Genomic DNA, 10,000 nt, shown 5'->3' with positions numbered 1-10,000 from the left:
CATCGGTTGCAGCCCATTCAGCACCGGTAATGTTTACATGGATGTTGTCTGGTTGGGTCTCGGACTGGAGGCCAAGAGCACGGGGGTGTTGTTACGAGGCGGTTCATGTGGCCAAGGTCTGGGGACGTCACAGCAGAACTATATCAGTATGCCCTGCGGTCCGGGATGCGGTACCATGACTTCAACGCTGCCCACAATGCGAGATTGTAGTTTAGAACAAGGTCATGCTCGTCATTTTCAGACGTCCTTATCCTCCGCGGGAGCAGAACTCCAACATTTATAGTCGGCCTACAGACACACAGGCGCTTGCTGTTTTATTCGCTAAATAACGTAGTACCTCAACTTATGAGCTTAATTGGTTCTGTGACAGAACTCTTCACTGGAAACGCTCGTACCTCAAATCAATGCTGCACATTGACGTGTTTATTACCGTGGACGTGAACTTAAACAAGTTGAAAAACGGTATTCGGGTGATACCATTTAGTGGTCAATTGTACGGAATATGTTCCCTACTTGCCAACCCTCCCGGATTTTCCGGGAGACTCACGAAATTCAGCGCCTCTCCCGAAAACCTCCCAGGACAAATTTTCTCCCGAAATTCAGGCGGATCTAGAGGCCACGCCCCCTTTAGCTCAATGCGGATCAGAGTGACGTGTGGACGTCCGCTTTTCCACAATATAAACAGCGTGTCTGCCCAATGACATTATAGCTGTAGAATAATGATGGGCGAGTTCTTTGTTACTTAAGTGGGTTTATTGTTAGGCAGTCTCATTAACGTCCTCCCGGCGCGGTAACAACACACAACAACAGCAGTCGCGTTTTCGTCTACCGTAAAGCAGTTCGTCTGCCGTAAACAGCAATGTTGTGACACTCTTAAACAGGACAATACTGCCATCTCTTGTGCATGCATATGTGACAATAACATCTACGGCTTTTAGAGCAGTGGTTCTCAACCTTTTTTCAGTGATGTACCCCCTGTGATTTTTTTTTTTAATTCAAGTACCCCCTATCGGAGCAAAGCATTTTTGGTTGAAAAAAAAAAGATAAAGAAGTAAAATACAGGTCTATGTCATCAGTTTCTGATTTCTTAAATTGTATAACAGTGCAAAATATTGCTCATTTGTAGTGGTCTTTCTTGAACTATTTGGGAAAAAAAGATATAGAAGTTACTAAAAACTTGTTGAAAAATAAAAAAAGTGATTTAATTATATATAAAGATTTCTACACATACTGCGATGAGGTGGCGACTTGTCCAGGGTGTACGCCGCCTTCCGCCCGATTGTAGCTGAGACAGGCACCAGCGCCCCCCGCGACCCCAAAGGGAATAAGCGGTAGGAAATGGATGGATGGATAGTTGTAAAAATACTCCTCCCCTCTTGAACACGCCCCAACAACGCCCCACCTTCAACCACGCCCCTCGCCCACCCCCGACCACGCCTCCCGCCCCCCACCTTCCGAAATGGGAGGTCTCAAGGTTGGCAAGTATATGTACTGTACTGTGCGATCTACCAATATAAGTTTCAATCAATCAATAAAAAAAAAAAAAACGTGAATTTAAATCAATTTCATTGGCTCGATGTCAAAATGCCTTTTTAGGAATAAACACAAACATTTATATAAGAAACATTATAACAAAAAAAAAAGCAACAACAATACAATAGAATGTACTACTACAACTACAGTAATTTTATGAAGTAATGTAACAATATTGTACAGCATTCATCTTGGAGAGTGGACTTCCATTTTGTTTCCTCTCTGTCAAATACACCATCAGCAGCTTTTCCCCGAATTTTCGCAAACATTTTAACTTGTGTCCTTCAACTTCAACTTGGACACACACATCTTTTTACCGTTGGCTGTTCTAAGCCAGTCATTTCCAGGAGTTATTTCACCCTCTGAGAAGCCTCCGTTTTAGTGATGTTTTCCAATGTTGTAAAAATGTGTGATTTTAACACTCATATAAGACTTTTAAGATAATTTTGGAAGTAGTCTAATTTAGCTAATACAGACACTTACGTCATGTGTTGCCTTCATTATAACACATATATTTTAAATTAATTTTAAAAGTAGTCTATCATAGCTAATATAGACACTTAAATAATGTGTTGTCTTTATTATAACCTTGTATAAGACTTTTAAACTAATTTTTATAGTAGGCTAATATTGACACTTTCATCGTGTGTTGCCGTCATTTTAACACTTATACAAGACTTTTAAACTCATTTTGATAGTAGTCTAATATAGCTAATATATACACTTACATCATATGTTGTCTTCATTTTAACACTTATATAAGACTTTTAACTTAATTCTGATAGTAAGCTAATATAGCTAATATAGACACTTACATCATGTGTTGTCTTCATTTGAAACCTTATACAAGACTTTTAAACTCATTTTGATAGTAGGCTAATACAGCTTATATAGACACTTACGTCATGTTTTGTCTTCATTTTAACACTTATATAAGACTTTTAAATTAATATTGATAGTAAGCTAATATAGCTAATATAGACACTTAGGTCATGTTTTGTCTTCATTTTAACACTTATATAAGACTTTTAAATTAATTTTGATAGCAAGCTAATATAGCTAATATAGACACTTACATCATGTGTTGTCTTCATTTTAACACTTATAATTTTAAATTAATTTTAATAGTCATCTGATAGGGGCTTCACGGTGGCAGAGGGGTTAGTGCGTCTGCCTCACAATACGAAGTTCCTGCAGTCCTGGGTTCAAATCCAGGCTCGGGAACTTTCTGTGTGGAGTTTGCATGTTCTCCCCGTGAATGCGTGGGTTCCCTCCGGGTACTCCGGCTTCCTCCCACTTCCAAAGACATGCACCTGGGGATAGGTTGATTGGCAACACTAAATTGGCCCTAGTGTGTGACTGTGAGTGTGAATGTTGTCTGTCTATCTGTGTTGGCCCTGCGATGAGGTGGCGACTTGTCCAGGGTGTACCCCGCCTTCCGCCCGATTGTAGCTGAGATAGGCGCCAGCACCCCCCGCGACCCCAAAAGGGAATAAGCGGTAGAAAATGGATGGATGGATAGTCATCTGATATAGCTAATATGGACACTTACATCATGTGTTGCCTTCATTTTAACACTTACATAAGACTTTTAAAGTCCTTTTGATAGTAGTCAAATATAGCTAATATAGACACTTTCATCACATGTTGCCTTCATTTTAACACTTATACAAGACTTTTAAATTAATTTTGATAATAGTATAATATAGCTAATATAGATACTAAAATCATGTGTTGTCTTAATTTTAACACTTATATAAGACTTTTAAATGTATTTTGATTTTAGTCTAATATAGCTAATAGAGACACTTACATCATGTGTTGCCTTCATTTTAACACTTATATAATACTTTTAAACTCATGTTGATAGTAGGCTAAAATAGCTAATACAGACACTTAAATCATGTGTTGTCTTCATTATAACACTTATATAACTTTTAAATTCCTTTTTATAGTAAGCTAATATAGCTAATATAGACACTTACATTATGTGTTGTCTTCATCATAACACTTATATAAGACTTTTAAATTCATTTTGATAGTAAGCTAATATAGCTAATATTGACACTTACATTATGTGTTGTCTTCATTATAAAAGTTTTATAAGACTTTTAAAGTAATTTTGATAGTAGGCTAATATAGACACTTTCATCATGTGTTGCCTTCATTTCAACACTTACATAAGACTTTTAAAATAATTTTGATAGTAGTCTAATATAGCTAATATAGACACTTACATCATGTGTTGCCTTCATTTTAACACTTATATAAGACTTTTTAATTAATTTTGATAATCGCCCAATATAGTTAATAGAGACATTGAGTGTTGCCTTCATTTTAACACTTATAAAAGACTTTTAAATTAATTTTGATAGTTTTCTAATATAGCTAATAGAGACACTTACATCATGTATTGTCTTCATTTTAACACTTATATAATAATTTAAAATTACTTTTAGAAGTGGTCTAATATAGCTAATATAGACACTTACATCATGTGTTGCCTTCATTTTAACACTTACACAAGACTTTTAAACTCATTTTGATAGTAGTCTAATATAGCTAATATAGACACTTACGTCATGTGTTGCCTTCATTATAACACTTATATAAGACTTTTATAGTCATTTTGATAGTAAGCTAATATAGCTAATATAGACACTTATGTCATGTGTAGTCTTCATTTTAACACTTATACAAGACTTTTAAACTAATTTTGATAGTAGGCTAATATAGCTAATATAGACACTTAAATAATCTGTTGTCTTCATTTTAACACTTATATGATTTCAAATTAATTTTAATATTAGTCTGATATAACTAATATAGACACTTACGTCATGTGTTGTTTTCATTTTAACACTTATCTAATACTTTTAAATTAATTTTGATAGTAGTCTAATACAACTAATATAGACACATCATGTGTTGTCTTCATTTTAAGACTTATACAACATTTTTAAATTAATTTTGATAGTAGGCTAATATAACTGACATAGACACTAAAATCATGTGTTGTCTTCATTTTAACACTTATATAATAATTTTTATAGTCGTCTAATCTAACTAATAAAGACACTTTCACCATGTGTTGCCTTCATTTTATCACTTATACAAGACTTTTGAATTCATTTTGATAGTAGTCTAATATAACTAATATAGACACTTACATCATTTTGTTGTTTTCATTTTAACACTTATATCATACATTTTAATTAATTGTAATAGTCATTTAATATAGCTAATATAGACACTTACATCATGTGTTTACTTCATTTTAACACTTATATAAGACTTTTAAAGTAATTTTGATAGTAGGCTAATATAGCTAATGTAGATACTTTCATCATGTGTTGCCTTCATTTTATCACTTATATAAGACTTTTAAATTAATTTTAAAAGTCGTCTCATATAGCTAATATAGACACTTACGTCATGTGTTGCCTTCATTTTAACGCTTATATAAGACTTTTAAAGTCATTTTGATAGTAGTCCATCCATCCATCCATTTTCTACCGCTTATTCCCTTTTGGGGTCGCGGGGGGTGCTGGCGCCTATCTCAGCTACAATCGGGCGGAAGGCAGGGTACACCCTGGACAAGTCGCCACCTCATCACAGGGCCAACACAGATAGACAGACAACATTCACACTCACATTCACACACTAGGGACAATTTAGTGTTGCCAATCAACCTATCCCCAGGTGCATGTCTTTGGAGGTGGGAGGAAGCCGGAGTACCCGGAGGGAACCCACACATTCACGGGGAGAACATGCAAACTCCACACAGAAAGATCCCGAGCCTGGATTTGAACCCAGGACTGCAGGAACTTCATATTGTGAGGCAGACGCACTAACCCCTCTGCCACCGTGAAGCCCTTTGATAGTAGTCAAATATAGCTAACATAGACACTAAAATCATGTGTCTTCATTTTAACACTTATATAAGACTTTTACATTAATTTTGATAGTAGTCTAATATAGCTTATAGAGACACTTACATTAAGGGTTGCCTTCATTTTAACACTTATATAAGACTTTTAAATTAATTTTTATAGTAGGCTAATATAGCTAATATAGACACTTTCATCATGTGTTGCCTTCATTTTGGAACGATAGTGTGTAGTATTAATGTGGACCTTAACAGACCTTCGATCGCTCAGGTGGTACTGCATCAAAAAGCAACATCGGTGAGTAAAGGATATCACCACACGGGATCAGGAGCACTTCAAAGACCACTGTTAGAAACGACAGTCCGTCGCTACATCTGAAAGTGCCAGTTAGAACTCTACTATGCAAAGCGGAGGCCATTTATCAACAACACCCAGAAACGCTGTAGGACATTCTGACAATAAAATCGCATTTGCTTCCAAATCTCTTTTAAAACTAATTTAAAGCATGCAAGCGAGTAATAACTAAATCTGCATCCTAAGTTTCCTGCATTTGTTCAATCCACATGCACTCTTATTTAAGTAAAACGTTGAATGAAGGTGTGTAGTATTAATGTGGGCCTTAACGGACCTTCGATCACCCAGGCGGCACGGCATCACATAAAACTACTGTCAGTAACTACAGTCCGTCGCTACATCTGTAAGTGCGAGTTAAAACTCTACTATGCAAAGCTCTACTATGCAAAGCGGAGGCCATTTATCAACAACACCCAGAAACGCTGTATGACATTCTGACAACGAAATCGCATTTGCTTACCAATTCTTTTTTTAACTACTTTAAAGTATGCAAGCGAGTAATAACTAAATCTGCATCCTAAGTTTCCTGCACTAGTTTGATCCATATGCACTCTTATTTTGGTAAAACGTGGAACGAAGGTCTGTAGTATTAATGTGGACCTTAACAGACCTTCGATCCCTCATGTGGTACTGCATCAAAAAGCGACATCGGCGCGTAAAGGATATCACCACACAGGATCAGGAACACTTCAAAGACCACTGTCAGTAACTACAGTTTGTCGCTACATCTGTAAACTCTTACTATGCAAAGCGGTGGCCATTTATCTACAACACCCAGAAACGCTGTATGACATTCTGACAATAAAATCAAATTTGATTCCAAATCTTTTTTTAAACTAAATTAAAGCAATCAAGCGAGTAATAACTTGTGATTAATCATGATTAATCCAAATTCAAAAGTCTGAATAGTCTGACTAAAACAATCGAGTCGTGAGAAAGCTTTAAACTGCGGATAATCATGCATCCTAAGTTTCCTGCACTATTTCAATCCACATGCACTCTTATTTTGGTAAAAGGTAAAAAAGGATATCACCGCACAGGATCAGGAATACTTCAAAGACCACTGTCAGTAACTACAGTCCGTCGCTACATCTGTGGGTCCGAGTCAAAACTCTACTATGCAAAGCAGAGGCCATTAATCAACAACACCCAGAAACGCTGCATGGCATTCTGACAATAATGCACTCTTATTTTGGTAAAAGGTGCAATGAAGGTGTGTAGTATTAATGTGCTTTTTGAAGTGGGGGGCCGGACACTCGAACAGTTTAAACCTTTTGTGCCCAAGAATAGAAGCCACGACTGAGAGAGATGCCCGAGCCCTTCACCCCTCACCCGCCATGAGTAATGACCCTTGTGAAAGGAGCCCTCTGTTCGATTACATCACGAAATCCCACTCGATATTTGGAGCCGCATTAAAACGGAGAGGGCTTAGAGCGAAACGTTTGGTTTGTTAAGCGTTGATCTGGGCCAATATTCCCGTGGGAACGCCAGTGTCGGCTTAAGGGACTTTAACCAACAACTCTGTTCAAGTAGTGAAGAATTTGAGCTAATTACTGGGGGCTTCCTGCAGAAAGTATTGTTTGCTACACTTTGTCGCCTCAGGGCCTGTTTACCAAACATTTGTGTTTACCAAAACTCGATAGCACACGCAAAGCTGATCTACTAAACGTGTGCAAAGTGTATTTTGCACACGTATGCAGATCATCAAAACACCCGCAATACTGGGAGGAGAAGATGCAAATATGAATATTTTGCACGTGCAATTTGATCTACCAATGCTCACCAGCGGTTTGCGTTTTATTTACCACGTTTCATTCTAACTTGAATTGCGTCGCTGGTTTCGAGACTCTCCTGAAGGACAGTGCGGCAAAAACACAACCTGTGTCTCGTGGACACACCCTTGTTTTATGTTGACTTTGGACTTATCGGCTGCACGACACCAATAGAGACACGCGGCAGGCTTACACACACACACATGCATCCAGAAAAATATACTCCACCCCCTTATCCAACGGCCTTGGCGCGAATCCTTAGGGGGGATGGACGGCTGGGCAGCGCCTGAAGAGCTGCAGCCGGCCACCATGGCCCCCCACTCCCTCCCCTCTGTTGCAAGTCTCCAGATGTATGTTGTAATATGTATGAAGGTTTTTTTTTTCCCACTCCAGACTGGGCCCCCTTTGTAGCCCAGTCTAGATTGTATTTTTTTTTAGTCATCCTCCCCCAGCGTTTACTTTTTCCCTATCTTTTACGGGGCGCCTTGTGGCGACCGATAAGCATTCCTGTTCTGTAAGCCTGTACACTGTTTGTTTGTCTAATCTTGAACGGGTTTGTGGAGAAAACACATTTTTGTTGTACTTGTGCAGTGACAATAAAGACTTACCTACCTACTTACCTAACTACCTACTGTACCTACTTACCTAGCTACCTACCTACTTACCTAACTACCTACTGTACCTACTTACCTAGCTTCCTACCTACCTACCAACCAACCTACCTACCTACTGTACCTACTTACTTACCTACATTCCTTCCTACCTACCTACCTACCTACCTACTTACCCACCTACCTTCCTACCTACTTACTTACCTACCTTCTTACCTACCTTCTTACCTACCTACCCACCTACCTACCTATCTTCCTACCTACCTACTGTATTTACTTACCTACCTACCTACCTACCTTCCTACCTACTTACCCACCTACCTACCTACCCACCTATCTTCCTACCTACCTACCTACCTACTGTACCTATTACCTACCTACCTACTTACCCACCCACCTACATTCTTACCTACCTACCTACAGTAATTACCTACTTACCCACCTACCTACCTATCTTCCTACCTACCAACCTACCTACCTACTGTACCTACTTACCTACCTACCTACCTACCTACCTACCCACCTATCTTCCTACCTTCCTACCTACCTACTTACCTACCTACCTACCTACCTACCTACTGTACCTACTTACTTACCTACTTATCTTCTTACCTACCTACCTACCTACCTACCTAGCTACCTACCCACCTATCTTCCTACCTACCTACCTACCTGCCTACCTACCTACCCACCTACCTTCCTACTTACCTACAGTAATTACCTACTTACCTACCTACCTACCTACCTACCTACCTACCAACCTAATTACCTATCTTCCTACCTACCTACCTTCGTACCTACCTACCTATTTACCTACCTACCGACCTCCTACCTACCAATCTACCTATATACCTACTTACCTACCTACCTTCCTAACTACTTACCTACCTACCTACCTACCTACCTACCCACCTATCTTCCTACCTTCCTACCTACCTACTTACCTACCTACCTACCTACCTACCTACCTACCAACCTACCAACCTACCTACCTACCTACTGTGCCTACTTACTTACCTACTTATCTTCTTACCTACCTACCTACCTACCTACCTACCTACCTACCTACCTATCTTCCTACCTACCTACCTACCTACCTACCTGCCTACCCACCTACCTTCCTACTTACCTACAGTAATTACCTACTTACCTACCTACCTACCTACCTACCAACCTACTTACCTATCTTCCTACCTACCTACCTATTTACCTACCTACCTACCTCCGACCTACTTACCTACCTACCTACCTACCTACCTACCTACCTACCTACCTACCTCCTACCTACCAAGCTACCTACGTACCTACTTACCTACCTACCTACTTACCTCCTACCTACCAAGCTACCTACGTACCTACTTACCTACCTACCTACCTACCTACCTACCTCCTACCTACCAAGCTACCTACGTACCTACTTACCTACCTACCTACCTCCTACCTACCTACCTACCCCCTACCTACCAAGCTACCTACGTACCTACTTACTTACCTACCTACCTACTTACCTACCTCCTACCTACCTACCTACCTCCTACCTACATACCTACCTACCTACCAAGCTACCTACGTACCTACTTACCTACCTACCTACCTACCTACCTACCTACCTACAGGGGCACCGCTAGGGATTTTGGCCCCATGAAAATAATCTTTACAGGGCCCCAACACAGAATTTCATATAATTTCATCATCATTAGGGGCCTCTCTGGGCCCCCCTCCATCATGGGCCCCTAGAATCCGTCTCCTTTACCCCCCCTTTTCGGTGCCCCTGCCTACCTACTTACCTACCTACCTACCTACCTACCACTGTGTCCGGTGTTCTCTTATGAATCAAAGC

The 10,000-nt window shown here is 39.4% G+C and overlaps 1 protein-coding gene across 3 annotated transcripts in view; it reads left to right on the top strand.

Annotated features, from left to right (window-relative positions):
* The window catches only part of bcar3 (BCAR3 adaptor protein, NSP family member), a 189,569-nt gene that overhangs the window by 66,710 nt on the left and 112,859 nt on the right, over positions 1–10,000 (top strand). The window lies entirely within an intron of this gene.

This window comes from Nerophis ophidion, linkage group LG22 (assembly GCF_033978795.1).
Source record: "Nerophis ophidion isolate RoL-2023_Sa linkage group LG22, RoL_Noph_v1.0, whole genome shotgun sequence".
In the NCBI taxonomy this organism is placed as follows: domain Eukaryota; kingdom Metazoa; phylum Chordata; class Actinopteri; order Syngnathiformes; family Syngnathidae; genus Nerophis; species Nerophis ophidion.
Note: the sequence above shows the minus strand (reverse complement) of the source record. Positions and strands in the feature narration are given on the sequence as shown.